Source organism: Chrysemys picta, chromosome 4, assembly GCF_011386835.1.
Source record: "Chrysemys picta bellii isolate R12L10 chromosome 4, ASM1138683v2, whole genome shotgun sequence".
Classification (NCBI taxonomy): Eukaryota; Metazoa; Chordata; order Testudines; family Emydidae; genus Chrysemys; species Chrysemys picta.
This window is the reverse complement of record NC_088794.1, coordinates 146,049,687-146,065,441: the sequence shown is the minus strand read 5'-3', so window position 1 is coordinate 146,065,441 and position 15,755 is coordinate 146,049,687. Positions and strand designations below refer to the sequence as shown.

The following is a 15,755-nucleotide window of genomic DNA, read 5'->3' as shown; positions in this document are numbered from 1 at the left end:
TGAGTGTTCCTTCTTGGCTGAGAAACTTTCTTTTTAGTTTGACCTTTTAGTGTGCCATTTTAGGACTCTTTGTATCTCGTGTACATAGTGAGCAAATTTCTGCTTAGTTAATATATTCAAATAATTAAATTTTGTTTTCTGAAGCTTTTATTTCACCCGTAACATTTGAAAGTGAAAGGGAGCGCTGCATCTGCATTATGGTCACATTTTCCTATATCCTATTAGCAGATTCCAAGATTGTTTAATGTGGTCTCCACCCATTTCATTTGGCTGCAACCTTTGCTCCCATGAAAGCAAGGCTGATTGTTCTGAATTGCTCTGTATATGTGCTTTGGCACGGCATAAAGGTACCTATAATAGCACATCCATTGTCTGAAAAAAAGCAACTTGCAGTAATAACTACAAATAAAAGGGTGCAGTGCTGGGGCAAGACAGATAATGGTGCTTTTCCCACCCGTTACATACAGCAAACTCTTAACGTTCTTGCCTTTTGTGTGAGCTCTTAATAACAGTGATCTAGGGTTTAGTTTAATTAATAGAGTGAGGGTGGACTAAAGTATTTGCATAGTTCATTGCTGTGCTCTAAGTCAGTGGCTCTTAATCTTTCCAGACTACTGTACCCCTTTCAGGAGTCTGATTTCTGTTGTGTACTCCCAAGTTTCACCTCACTTAAAAACTACTTGCTTACAAAATCAGCCATAAAAATACAAGTGCGTCACAGCACACTATTACTGAAAAATTGCGTACTTTCTCATTTTTACCATATAATTATAAAGTAAATCCACTGGAATATAAAGATTGTACTTACATTTCAGTGCATAGTATATAGAACAGTAGAAACAAGTCGTATAAAATTTTAGTTTGTACTGACTTCGCTAGTGCTTTTTATGTAGCTTGTTGTAAAACTAGACAAATATCTGGATGAGTTGATGTACCCGCTGGAAGAACTCTGCATATCCCCAGGGGTATGTGTACCCCAGGGGTATGTGTACCCCAGGGGTATGTGTACCCCAGGGGTATGTGTACCCCAGGGGTATGTGTACCCCAGGGGTATGTGTACCCCTGGTTGAGAACCACTGCTCTAGGTCACTATCTCCTGAATGTGGACTCTTTGGCTCCTCACATCTGAGGATGGGAGACCTAACAGCTCTTAATTGCACAGTAAAGTGTTGTGCTTTTATTTGCATGCCTTGAACAGGTTTTTACCAAATGGACTTGCTGATTTAAGTAAAGCATTTGCACTTGCAGTTAGCGGCCTGCGCTCCTCCAGGAAAAAAATGCTTACGTGTGTGGCTAATATAGTCTTGAGTAGTGTCATTCCATTCTGAGCTATTGAATGGATGGCCCAGTGTGTCATATTGGTACAGGATCTGATACAGATGACTGAGAGTTGTTCATATTGAAGAGTTCCAAAAAATGACTGGGGCACACTTGTTCAGTCCACCAGTGTTCCCTAGTGCTGAAGTCCTTTGCAGGCACTCTGTGAATACTTCTGCTTAATATAGTTACATTAGAGCTACTGTAGGCAACCTTCGGAAGTACCAGTTGTTTTTAAATGTTTCATTGTACAGTATTTGACAGGGAAATTTTTTTCAAGCTGATCACTTTGAGTTTAGAAAAATGAGCAGAGACTTCTTCTTGCAGCACAATCCCCTCCAAAAGCAGGAAGCCGTAGAATAGTAATAAGCAAAGAGAATTATCGGCTCAATTGGGAGACGTGGACTGAGTACCTAGTCTCCAGCTTCAGAGGACGGAAAGTATCACGAGACCTGGGGCTTCACATTGCTCTGCAATGACCAATCCAAGAGTAACATTCATGGACTATGAAGAGTCCTGTCAGCCTTCATCCAGGTGAGGTCATTATGATATGACCCTTTAAGGGAGGAAAGTTAGAGGAACCCAGAAATGTGTTTTTAAAAAAAAAGTTGGGGGAGCTGGAGGAACTTAATATGTACAGAAGTCCAGTCTTGCAGTGGAGCCTGTTGAAAGAGCTCTATGCCCCAGACAAATGTAGGGACACCCGGCTTTTAAGTGAAGGGATACTGGAAAGCTGCTATCTGGTCCCCTGAGTGTTTGGAGTAGTTGCTTTGGCCTGTGGGTATTTTTCTAATTGAAGGTGTATTATGTGATGACTTTGTACTTTGGCAAAAATGCATGTTGTGTAAGTGCTTAAGAAATGTCTCTTGGATTGTTTGTATGAAGAACCATGTAAAATAGGTTGGAAATATTTATTTGTCTCTTGTTTTTGAGGTCTGTGTAAAATTATACAATCAATGCAAAGAGCAGGGGATGCCACTTCCTAAAAAGAAGGAAAGACCTGACAGTGGGAAAAGAAAAGGTGTGAAAAAGGCAGAAGTGAAGAGGAAGGATGGTTCACAGGGTGTTTATTGAATAAACACTTCATCAGATGGAAGTGTGACAGATTTACAATGTGTAACAATAGGTCAATGATCTACATCTCCACGAATAAAGGCCATGGGGTTTCAAATTGTTGAAACTCGTGTTTTTAAAAAAAAAAAGACTCATGGTCGTTCTTAATCTAGTAATCCCTAATGAACGTACGAATACTTATACTTTGGGGAATTCTTCTCCTGTTCCTGTGATATACAGTATTCCCTTTGGCATCTGGTAGCTGCCCTGAAATTATTAAAACTGAAATCTTTCTGTAAAGCCAGTTCACTTTTTGCCATTTGTTTGCTTTTTTCATCCTGCCATTTGTAACAGTCAATTTCACTTCTAGGTTCTCGTACCCTGGCAGAATGCTGCAATGGTAGGGTGGTGTAGTCTTCAGGTGAATAATATTTCTCTAAAAGTAAAGTGTATGCAAAGAAATTTCGAAATACATTTTTTCACTGGTATACCTTGACCAAAAGTTGTTTTTTACATACCCGAAATTTTGGGCCTAACCTGACTCAACAGTGTGTCTTTAAAATATTTCCCCCTCTCCCTACCTTTAAAACCAAATAATTTGTTACTGCCATTATGCGTTGGCCTGTCTACTTAGGACGTGGTTATACTTCCCCAGGAATTGCATGAGCAGTGTTTCGGCACAGGGATTCCTCCTGCTCCAGCACATAGTTTCATTTCTCTGTAGTGTTTTGAGAGGCTGTAGGGTGGGATGCAGCTACGCTGAGTTTCCAGATTCCTATCAGTGTGAGTTAGGAGGGGCTGTTTATAGTAGTGATGATAAAAACAATTATTCCCAGTTGGAGGTTAGTCAGTGGTACAATTATCAGAGCTATGAAATAGTGCAGGAATAGCTCAGAACTGAAAAATTAAGACTTAAAAAAAACCAGTTTTTTTTCTTGAGGGAGATGTTTGAAATTTTTTCCTGCAAGCTTGTAGAACTCTAATGAGACGTGTTAAATGTTGAGAGATTAAGTTGATACAACTTGACTATTGCTCTAGCAATGTTCTTTCATGCTAGGGATTTAGTTGTGATTTGTTGCCCAAATCCCAACATTAGAAGCAAGCACTCTGAAGTTTCCTTTTTATTATGTCTGTAGTATTATGTTCTCACATCAGGCAGTAAATCTCTTACAGAGCATTCATGTACAGAGACCTAAACATCTGATCCCATTGCCCCTACCGACTTAAATCAGGTCCATTTAAACAAGCCTATTAGAAATCGTACTTTATCTGCTTCTGAATCCCATTGTCGATTTGTTTGTGGTTTGTTTTTGTTCACTTTTCCTCTTCTTAAAAATTCTTTTGATCTCCTCTGTTCTGTGGGTTTCTCCCCCTACATAGACGATATTGACTGACCCTACAGGGAAAACAGGGAAATTGACTATACACAGAGTTCTGTTTTCTCAGTTTGCTTACATTTGACATCTTTTTATTTAATCTTTCAACTGGTCCTTCTAGAGGTTACTTGGAATAACAGTAGGGACAACATTTTCAGACAGATCCGCTTTTTAGAAAAGCGGGTATCTCTTTAAATTAGTAGTTTGCATCAACAGAGCCCATAGCAAATGGGTAGACTTTTATAGTACACTAAAACCTTAGGTGGGACTGGGATCCCATGGGTCCTGCAGGACCCACTGCCATAATAACAGGAGTGGATAAAATGTTCTTTGTTGCAGGTGGGTAAAAAACCCAAACTGCAATAATTTGTGGAAAAACACTAAATCTCTCGTCAGTTTGTCATGAATAGAATTTCAGCAATGTAAAGCAAGTTTTTCTTTTTTAAATAAAGGTTTTAATAGTTAAATTTAGGTGAGGGATAGAAGCAAATTTGATGTCTATTATAACCAGAGTTCAAGTTTTGGGTTTTTTTTACATGGTTTAAGCAAGATTTGTTAAATTGTTTGTGGTAAAAATTGTGTCTGAATTGTGTGTGTGTGTGTGTGTGTAAAAATATAAACAAACTCTTTTTTTTTATATATGCTGCAATTTTTTTAGATTAAAGTATGAAGGGAGGGACATTGAGTGAGATTCCTCTTCATTCATCTATGATCAAAATTCCAGTGCAAACTAGAAAACATCTTTTATTGAAACTTGGATATTATTTTTTCAGCCTTTATTTTTTTTTTTCTTTCCAAAGAATTAATGAAATTGCAATTCATGCTGTTTATATGGTAGTTGCTAGTGCTTGGAACAGTTAGAAGTTTAATCATCTAAGTAGTTGCTAGTCATAATCTTGTGGTTGCTAGCTCTAGGTTTTTGTGGCCCTGCTTTTTTTTGTTTTTTTTAAAGAGCCATGAAGTTTGTAGGTCTTGAAATTGACTGTTTCAAAGGGCTGTTGTAAAATCTGAGCCAGTAATGTAAGCAGATACTGTACTGAACTTTGGTCTTTGCTGTTGTTATGCTGTTGACTTGCTCCCCAAAAAGGCTTATACACAGTTGAACTTGTTTGCAAAGGACACCCAGCATGTTTTCTCCATTGAAAGGCTTATAGAGAATCTGACTGGTAATTTAATAAGGTATGGCTTTTAACGGAGGTTATCACATGCCTCTGTTTTTATCCAACATGTAACGTCTTTAAGATGAATTTAAGCTTGTGGGCATATATCGCTGCTTTTGAATAAATATTATGCTGCCTAGTCCTTGTCTATGTGAACAGCCCCTCTGTCTGGGGTGGCTGTGGCAAGTAGCTTTGCACTGGTGGGGTTGCCAAGATGTGCTTAGTGCAGTTGGGGATTCCATCCGTGTGATAACACTACTGGAAGAATCAAGCCCCGTGTTTTCTGCTTTGACACCTCACTAACCTGTTCTCTTCTTCATGCATGTGCTCTGACTTCATAAACTGATCCTATAAAGTTTGTATGTAGGCATCCTCGGTCTGTGTCTAATGGTACTTAGAGAATGTGGTGCCACATGGAAATCACAGGGCCTGATCATGTGAGGTACTGAGCCCCCCCCCACCACTGTGGAGTTTTGAACCCTTAATGAGTGGGTTTTGACTGCCTTCAGTGTGCAATCTGTCTGACTGGGAATCCATTAAATTCTCGTACGTGTGCTCTGACTGTAAAGCTGCACCCGCAACGTATGATTGAGAGTCTGGGGCATTCTAGTTATTCTTTGAGTGATTGCTCATGTCAGTTCTAATTAGGTATGGCTATGCTGTGTGCACGGCAGCCGGAAGGTTTTTCCCCTAGCAGCACCCGTTGGGTCCGTCCAGGTGCCCCCTGGAGTCGTGCCTCCATGGCGCTGATGAATATAGCGCCCTGCCGACCCGCCACCACCTCAGTTCCTTCTTACCGCCTGTGACGGTTAGCAGGAACGCTCATTATCTCTTGCTTTGCAAGCATAATTTCTCTAGCAGTCTTGAACTGTTTTCCTGTAAATAGTTAGGTTATAGTAGTAGTTAGTATAGTATAGTTTAGAAAAGTTTCATTTTGGGGTACCCCCCCTCCTTTTCCGGGGCATGCCTCAGTCCCTGGAGTTTAAACCCTGCTCAGCGTGTGGCAAGTCTGTGCCAACAAGTGACCCCCGCACTTTCTGCTTGAAGTGTTTGGGGGAAAGCCAGCAGGAAGAATGCTGCAAGATCTGCAGGAAATTTTGTCCGAGGACTCAGAAGGAGAGGGATCAGCACCTCAAGATCCTTCTGATGGAGGCTGCTCTCCAAGGGTCATGTCAACTCCTGCCCCTGCATGGGACCAGTCGAGTCCGAGCCCCCAGCACTCCCCTATCTGGGAAGGCCTGTGATCTACAGTTGCCTTCCACGCTGGAGATGTTCGAGGCTGCCAAGGACCTCATTGCCTTCATGGCGCTGCCTTCCTCTCTGAGGCGAGACAGGACACCAAGCTCAGTTTCAGTGGCACCCGTGAGACCCTCGGTGCCATCCAGAGGCAAGATGGCGATGGTACGACGCTGGTCGTCATCTCCTTGGCACCAGTCGCCGGTACCATCCACCAGTGGGCGGATAGGGGAGCTGCACTGGTCCCCAAATTACAGTCCCCTCTCTCGGGCACTGGTGTGCGGTTGGTTCTCTTATAGCAAGACCTCAGAGTTGGAAACAGAATCCTATAGATCCAGGAGAAGCAGGAGAACCAGGACCGACAGACGTGGACAGCAGCAGCTTCTTCCGGGGCCCTGGCCCAGTCAATGGCAGGCTCCTGGCCAGTGGCCGTTCTGGACCCCCTGGACTTTCCACCAGGATCAGAGGTCCTACTCCAGGTTGGCGTCAGTGGCCTCAGTATCATATGGTGGCCTCAGTATTATATGTGCCTTCAGTACTTCATGTGGGACAGGACCAAACGTTTGCTGTGCCAGCACCGACCGCACCGGAAGACTGGGTGCTGCGAGATCCCCTCAATGCCGAGGGCAGGGAACAGCTAGGACCTCGTCCTCACCTGTTGAGGCGGTGGCAGGAATGTCGACGGTCCCTGCCTTGCAGGACAGCAGCTGATGATGAGGTTGGTGCAGAACCTGGGGATTCAGGCCGAGCAAGTCATAGAAACATCAGACCCCATGGTGGACTTCTCGCCCCCTCTGTTCCCTCCTGTATTACCTTGCCACTCATTAAAACAATACAGGACACCACGAAGACCTTGTGGCAGACCCCCGCCTCCTTACCACCAACGGCGAAGAGGAATGAACGAAAATACTTAGTTCCCTCTAAGGGGGTCGAGCACGTATACACTCATCCCATGCTGTACTGCCCATTGATGGCGGCGGCTAATGAGCAGGGGCGCCAAGATTACTAGGAATCCTCCCTGAAAAACCGGGAGGCTAAAAAGCTGGACCTCCCCGGGAGGAACATTTATTCATAGAATCATAGAATCATAGAATATCAGAGTTGGAAGGGACCTCAAGAGGTCATCTAGTCCAACCCCCTGCTCAAAGCAGGACCAATTCCCAGCTAAATCATCCCAGCCAGGGCTTTGTCAAGCCGGGCCTTAAAAACCTCCAAGGAAGGAGACTCCACCACCTCCCTAGGTAACGCATTCCAGTGTTTCACCACCCTCCTAGTGAAATAGTTTTTCCTGATATCCAACCTGGACTTCCCCCACCGCAACTTGAGACCATTGCTCCTTGTTCTGTCATCTGCCACCACTGAGAACAGCCGAGCTCCATCCTCTTTGGAACCCCCCTTCAGGTAGTTGAAGGCTGCTATCAAATCCCCCCTCATTCTTCTCTTCTGGAGACTAAACAATCCCAGTTCTCTCAGCCTCTCCTCATAAGTCATATGCTCCAGACCCCTAATCATTTTTGTTGCCCTCCGCTGGACTCTTTCCAATTTTTCCACATCCTTCTTGTAGTGTGGGGCCCAAAACTGGACACAGTATTCCAGATGAGGCCTCACCAATGTCGAATAAAGGGGAACGATCACGTTCCTCGATCTGCTGGCAATGCCCCTACTTATACAGCCCAAAATGCCGTTAGCCTTCTTGGCAACAAGAGCACACTGTTGACTCATAATGTTGACTTTCGTTCATTCCACCAGGGGGCTCCAGCTCTGAATTTTTAATCACCAGGCCGTCTTCAGTAGGTACAGCTACAACTCCTGTGGAGCGATAGCAACGTTTACGGAGCTGTTGCCACCAGGGCAAACCTCTCCTTGGTAGAGGAGGGTAAGCTCATTGCCTGGACTTTGCTGCAGGAAGCCCTCTGTGGCTGATTCGGCCATCCACGTTTAACCGTTAGGCTCCGCTGCCGGCCTGGTATCCCAGGTGCCGGCCCCAGGGACTCTGCTCACTGCCAGCCCCGCTCAGAGTCCCGGGCGCGGGGCCAGCAGCGGAGTTTAAATGTTAACCGGAATACCTTGCCGATAAGACTGATGCTAATCGGTTAATGTTTTACATCCCTATCCAGGGCCACCTCTTTGAGGGCTCAATCCTCTTTTCAGAAAAGACGGACTCACGGCTTTATAGCCTCAAGGACTCGAGGGCCACCCTCAAGTCCCTTGGTTTGCACACTCCAGCCACGCAGCATAGCCATTTTAAGCTACAACCTATGCCTCGTTTTTACCACCCTCAAAACATGCAGGACTTTTCTCGGAGGCAAAATAGGAACAGCAGGAAGAGGTGTCACCCTTCGTCAGTCCAGGGCTCTGGGCAGGCGAAATAGTCTGCAGGCCAGAAGCAGAATTTTTGAAGGTGAGCCCCAGGGCAGACACACCAGTCCAGACACTGGATCCATTCCCCCTTACCTTCTCGTGCCGACTGTCTACTCTGCGTGGGCCCGAATTACATTGGATTGATGGGTACTCTGCACGGTAGAAAGGGGATAGTCCCTCCAGTTCTCTTCCCTCCCTCCCTTCCACCCCTCTTCCCTGTCCCTCTTTAGGGACCCTTCTCATGAGCAACTCCTCGCGCAGGAGGTGCACTTGCTCCTATTGCTGGGGGCAGTGGAAGAGGTTCCTCAGGAGCTGAAGGGCAAGGGGTTCTATTCTCGGTGTTTCCTAATACCGAAAGCCAAAGGAGGCCTATCCTAGACCTGCAAGACCTCACAAGTTAATGAAGAAACTGAAGTTCCATATAGTCTCTTTGGCCTCCATTATCCCTTCCTTGGATCTGGGGGACTGGTATGCCGCCCTCGACTTGAAGGATGCTTACTTTCATATTTCAATAAGGCCGTCCCACAGAAGGTATTTCAGGTTAGTGGTAAACCACAATCATTATCAGTTCACAGTCCTTCTGTTCCGCCTGTGAGCGGCTCCTTGAGAGTTTATCAAGTGTATGGCAGTCGTGACTGCGTTCTTACACAAGCGTCAGGTGCAGGTGTTTCTGTACCTCGACGACTGGCTAATCAAGGGCTGCTCCAGGGGACAAGTGGAGGCGCAAGTGAGCATCATAAGGGCTACTTTCGATGACTTGGGCCTTCTACTGAATGTACAGAAGTCAACCCTATCTCCCGTTCAGCGGATAGAGTTCATAGGGGCAGTATTGGACTCTACACAGGTGAGGGTGTACCTCCCAGAGTAGCGTTTCCGGTCCCTGTGCAACATCATATGAAGTCTCAGGCAGTTCCCTACCACCACAGCAAGGAATTGCCTAAAACTTCTTGGCCACGTGTCTGCTTGTACCTATGTAGTACAGCACGCTGGATTGAGACTCCGACCTCTTCAGGCGTGGCTGGCTTCGGTATATCGGCCTATTTGGGACGGTCTAGACAAAATCGTCACTCTGCCCCGCCCGGTCCTCGAGTCCCTCCTATGGTGGCTTGACCCATAGGTGGTGTGTGCAGGTGTTCCTTTTGCCAGACCACAGCCATCCCTCTCACTGGTGACGAATGCGTCAGCCTTTGGGTGGGGTGCGCACCTGGAATGACTCAGGGCCTCTGGTCCCAAGCAGAGCGCTCACTTCATATCAGCATCAGAGAGCATGCGAGACGTTCCAAGTACATTTGGAAGGAAAATGTGTATCAGTCATGATGGACAATACAATAGTGAAGTTTTATATAAACAGATGGGGGTGCACGCTCCTCTCCCCTGTGCCAGGAAGCCCTCAAACTGTGGGACTTTTGCATAATGCACTCAATACACCTGGATGCTTTGTACCTGCCTGGAGTCCAGAATGAGTTGGCAGACTATCTCAGCAGGTCCTGTCACAGCCACAAATGGTCCCTACACCTGGATGTCGCGAATACCATCTTCCAACAGTGGGGATTTCCCCAGATAGACTTATTCACCACGCGGCGCAATAGGAATGATGAATGGAGATATCCCATCTCCTAGAACTGGAAGGGACCTTGAAAGGTCATCAAGTCCAGCCCCCTGCCTTCACTAGCAGGACCAAGTACTGATTTTGCCCCAGATCCCTAAGTGGCCCCCTCAAGGATTGAACTCACAACCCTGGGTTTAGCAGGCCAATGCTCAAACCACTGAGCTATCCCTCCCCCAGAACTGCAGGAAGTGCCTGCAGTTCTGCTCCTTCCTGAATCATAGCCCGGGCTCCATTGCGGATGCATTCCTCCCCTGGAAGGGACACCTTCTTTACATGTTTCCACCACTACCACTCGTTCACAAGGTGCTACTCAAAATTAGGAGGGATGAAGACTCAGTGATATTGATAGCCCCAGCCTGGCCCCGTCAGCACTGGTACACCTCTCTCCTGGAAATGTTTGTGGAAAACCCGATGACCGTACCGCTGCTCCCAGAGCTGATAACTTAGGATCATGACCACCTCCAGCACCCAAACCTCGAATTGCTCCACCTCATGGCGTGGAAGCTCTATGGCTAAACCCATTGGAGCTGGCTTGTTCGGGTCCAGTCAGATAAGTCCTCCTTGGCAATCGGAAGCCCTCCACTAGGGTCACCTACCTGGCCAAATGGAAAAGATTCACATTTTGGTCTTCACAATATCTCCCGTCTTCAACTCTGTCATTGATACCCATGATATTGGACTATCTTCTCCATCTTAAACAGCAAGGGCTTTCCATGTTGTCAATAAAGGTCCACTTGGCTGCCATTTATGCTTTCCATCCAGGCGTTGGGGGCCAGTCAGTCTTTGCCAATCCGATGGTGAGTCGTTCTCTAAAAGGTCTTGACAGACTATACCCTCATGTACGACAGCTGGTCCTGGCCTGGGACCTTAACCTGGTCCTTTCCAGACTAATTGGGCTTAGGGATGTAAAATAGTAAATGGCTAACCGGCTAACCGGTAAGTATTAGTCTTACCCATTAACTGCCCGAACTCTTAACCCCAGCCCCAGACCAGTCAGAGCAGCCCCGGCACCAGCTGCGCTGGCTGGCTGGTGGGAGCAGCCCTAGCCCTGGCCCCAGTGGTTAACCAGTTAAATGATATAATATTATTTACTTTACATCCCTAGTGGGGCCACCTTTTGAACCACTTGCAACATGTTCTCTACTGTACCTCTCCTATAAGGCATCAAGTATCAGGGGGTAGCCGTGTTAGTCTGTATCTACAAAAACAACAAGGAGTCTGGTGGCACCTTAAAGACTAAAAGATTCTCCTATAAGGTGACATTCCTGGTAGCAATAACGTTGGCCAGGAGGGTGTCTGAGCTCAGGGCTCTAACATCTGCGTGTCCTTACCCGGTGTTCTATAAGGACAAGGTTCAGTTTAGACGGCAGCCAGCTTTTCTTCCTAAAATTGTCTCCCAGTTTCATATTAACCAGGATATTTTTCTACCCTAAGCCGCACGCAAGCAGCAGGGAGCAAAACCTTCACTCATTGGATGTTCGCCTGGCGTTAACCTTCGATATCGAATGGGCGAAACTGTTCTGGAAGTACATTCAGCTGTTTGTCGCAGTAGCAGACAGAATGAAAGGACTTCCAATCTCCTCCCAAAGAATTCCGTCATGGATCACATCCTGTATGTGGGCATGCTAGGACCTGGCGAAGATACCTACCCCTCCACTTACAGCACACTCCATGAGGGCACAGATTTCGTCAGCAGTGTTCCTGGCTTGGGTTCCAACCCAGGAAATCTGCAGAGCTGCGACGTGGTCCTCAGTCTGCACTTTGACCTCACATTACGCCATTACCCAGCAGGCTAGAGATGATGCAGCCTTTGGCAGAGCAGTGCTACAGTCAGCAAACCTTTGAGCTTCTACCACGCCTCCAAAATTTAGACTTGGGAATCACCTAATTGGAATTGACTTGAGCAATCCCTTGAAGAAGAAAATACGGTTACCTACCTTTCGTAACTGTTGTTCTTACAGATGTGTTGCTCATGTCTATTCCAATATCCACCCACCTACCCCTCTGTTGGAGCAGACTGGCAAGAAGGAACTGAAGTGGCGGCTGGTCGACACGGCCCTATATTCAGCGCCATGGAGGTGCGACTCCAGGGGGCGCCTGGACCAAACCAATGGGTACTGCTAGGGGAAAAACCTTCCAGCTGCCGTGCATGCAGTACATACACACGTAAGTGGAATGAACATGAGCAACACATCTCGAAAAACAGTTACAAAAGGTAGGTCATTTTTTTTTTTTTCTGGAGACCTGCTAAAATGTAATGGTTATAGATAAGGTGGAGGTCCATCCCCGACTAAGGCCATGTCTACACTTACAGGCTAACAGCGGCACACCTGAACCGATACAGCTGTGCTGCTGTAAGATCGCTCGTCTAGCTGCGTTATGCTGATGGGAGAGAATTTTTCGTCAACGTAATAAAACCAGCTCAACAACCGGCGGTAGCTATGCTAGCAGGAGAATGTCTCCTGCGGTGCACACAAATCTTATGTCACTTAAGGGGATGTTTTTTTCATGCCCCTGGGTGGCAAAAGTTTTGCTGGCATAAGTGCTAGTGTAGATATGGCCTGAGTTTGTCAGGGCATTGCTAGTGGGGTTGGAGGAGTTTGTGTTTGAGGGCAGAGGTATGGTAGCTTGGAGACCTTCATTGTGAAATACAATAATTCTGCATTTCCTGGTTTCTAACACTTTCGTTGTCTTTAAACTCCTCCAATTCTAATTTTTTTTTCCTACTGGAAAACCTGGCTGTCATCTATTTCTGTGGTATCACTTGCATGCATACGTACGTGTGTGTGTGTATTCCATATTAAAAAAGTAAAAAAAGTAATGCAGTACTCCAGACTTCATTAAATTGGACAGTTGGGAAATACATAAGCCAAGGCTTCCACAGCAATGTTATTGTAGTGGGTACCTTCTAACCTGTATAGCATATGTTTAACAACATATAAAAACAAAGTATCACACTACACAGTGAACGATTTTAAATAGGAGTGGAAAATACTGTGCTGGAGTATAGCGGCTGCGTTGACATTTCTGGTGCAGTATTTTTTTTTAACTGTGACCATAGCAATGCACTAACTTTTTTGCATTTAATTTCCGTTTTTTAAAATTAAATACTAGTTGAAAGAAGGAAATTGCATCTGAAGCTTTGTCTTGCAGAACTTTTCAAATCCTTGCTCTGGAACTACTCTGCTTGCAAAGCTCACAGGCTGGTTGTTACTTGGCCAAAGCTTTAAAAGCCAAATAAATTACATTAAACTACCCTAAGAACTTCTTAGTTTTTAAAATTAATTAACCAACTGCAACAAGATGCACACTGCAATACAGACTGGACCATGGTCCTGAATTTGTAAATGTCTATAACTTCAGACAAATTTTCTCTCAAACCTAGCAAAGTATAATCAGTTGGAGAACTGATGTACCAAGTTTGACATTTCAGAGGTCAGCTGTTTTGAGATACCTTTGCAAAATAAAAAAAAGATTAGGTTTCCATTAAAGCATTGGGTGGGAACATTATCTCTTTCATAACTTAAATCCTTTCAAACTTTCATTCAGATCTTCTCTGAGCAGACTCTAAGAATGGCAAATTCCAGCACAACATTGTTTGAGAAAGCTGTTAGCATGTGAAAATGGGGAGGGAGGTTATAATAGAAAGTCTATGCAATTTGAACTAAAGTAGTACTGTAACTGTTGGCACAAGTTCTGTAAAAGTTTTGTCTGACCATTGCATAGTTGTTGGTATTTTGTAATCTGGTATCCATGTTGATGTATCCGTAGCTTACGTCTGGCAGAGCTGGTCTACGGGAGGCCCCTGGGAAAATTTGGATGCTTGGCTATGATGGGCAACATAATCTGACATCTCCATGTTGGGATGGTCGAATGAGTCTGTGTGGATGAAAAGATGTATTATCCTTTTGGCATAACAAATGGTGTTAAACAGGGTTGCGGTACTGCCCCTTTGCTGATTGGACGCTTCTTAACAGCAATGTGAGATGGGACAACTCATGACATAACCTACTGGGAAGATATGTAAGATTCCACTCATAGTCGGTGTACAACAGCAAAGGTGTCGGAAGGATATGTTCTTCTTCAAGTAGTGTCCCTAAGAGAGCTCCATTTCCTTTGATTGGAGATCTTCCATTAGCAATGTCCATTGGGTCTACGCATGCGCTTCATACAGCCCCATGCCACACACTGAGGATATATAGGGCTGTGCGGGCGAACCACCCTCAGTTCCTACGCTAACACCTTTGCCTGAGGTGGAGCTCTAGCGAGTCTGCCTTCTGCATGCCTCAGCATGTTTTGCAGTTGTTCTGTATTTAGTTGAGTGTTTCTCATTGGTGTGTGGTGTTGTCAGTACAGTATAGGATTTAGTTAAATAGCAGTGAGAGGTTTGGATTTTTTTCCTCTCCCTTTTTCACCCTTTTTTTCTGGGAAGCTTATTTGGCTTCGCTGGGTATGCCAGGCTCTGCAGGTTGTTCTTTGAGTAGATGCAGCTGTGTATTCCACTTAGGTGTGTGCACACCCAGCACACCGGGGCTGGAGAATTTGCCTAGCAGTACCCTTAGAGGGGTGGCGCTCACACCTCGTGGCTGTAGCCCCTCCCTTGGCTGTCTGAAGCGGCACTGCGCTGACCCCCCCTCCAAAACCTCCCCCCCCAAGTTCTTTCTTACCGCCTGTCGCTGGAGACCAAGCTCTGTGTTGTTTTCAACCTCACAATCCCTATTCAGTGAGTTTTTTCTAGTTGTACTTAGTTCATTAGTAGCTCTAGTACGGTGTTAGACTTATTTGTTGGTTAGTTGTAGTTTAAGAGTTACCTGGCGATGCCCTCACCAGCGTTTAAACATTGTCCATCATGGGGGGGGGGGGGAATCTTAACAATAATCCCCGCACGCGGTGCTTGCTGTGCCTAGGCAAAGCCCATGTCAAGAAATGGTGTTCGACTTGCAGATCGTAGTGAGGGATCTTTGTCTGAAGCAGCACCGGCTTGAACAGGCCATGTGGCTTTTTTTTGGCATCGAGGCCCTCATCAGATCAGAGGTCGCCCTTGGGTTCTGAGTGTGATGTTGCTTCGTATCCTGGAGCTGGCACCTCTCCAAAGAGATGGAGTTGTTCCCTGTCGAGGAAAACATTGTATAATACTGACTGAGGTCACTCCAGCTCCTGTGGGGACTCGTCTCCTTCCTCGAGAATGTGGTGAACACTGGTGCTCAGGATGGCAGCGATTGACAAGACCTGCTCCCAGCACCATGCAGGGAGCTCAGAGACCCCATACTGTTGATTCCAGTTCTGGCCCCAGGATGTCCATCGCGGGTGATGCTGACACCAGCTGTTTCTGTGCTCGCAGTGTACCAGGCATCAGTGGACTTCCTCTGTCCCAACCTCTCTCTTGGTCCAGGACTTTGCCAGGGCTGCATCCTTTATAATCCCATTGGCTGGGCGGGCTGCTCAACCCTGTAGGTCTATTGACCCCGCAGCCTGTTGTTTCCCTTCCATGGGCACCGGAAATGGGCCGGTACTGGACTTGGCACAAGGGACTTCTTCAATACTCCTGTGGCTGCTGCTGCCAGTGCTACCATGGCAGCAGTCACCACTCTTCACCTCAGCAACGTTACTTCAGTATCGATGCTGACTTCAGGGCTGACACCG

At 45.9% G+C, this 15,755-nt stretch overlaps 1 protein-coding gene across 13 annotated transcripts in view; it reads left to right on the top strand.

Moving 5' to 3' along the window:
• Positions 1 to 15,755, top strand: part of FBXO34 (F-box protein 34) — a 71,426-nt gene that overhangs the window by 27,460 nt on the left and 28,211 nt on the right. The window contains exon 1 of one of the 13 annotated variants that reach the window (XM_065595742.1): positions 49 to 1,851. The exons of the other annotated variants lie outside the window; for them this stretch is intronic. The gene's annotated coding sequence lies outside the window, so the exon portion shown is untranslated. Of the gene's footprint in view, positions 1 to 48; positions 1,852 to 15,755 lie in introns of those variants that run through there. 13 annotated transcript variants of the gene reach the window in all.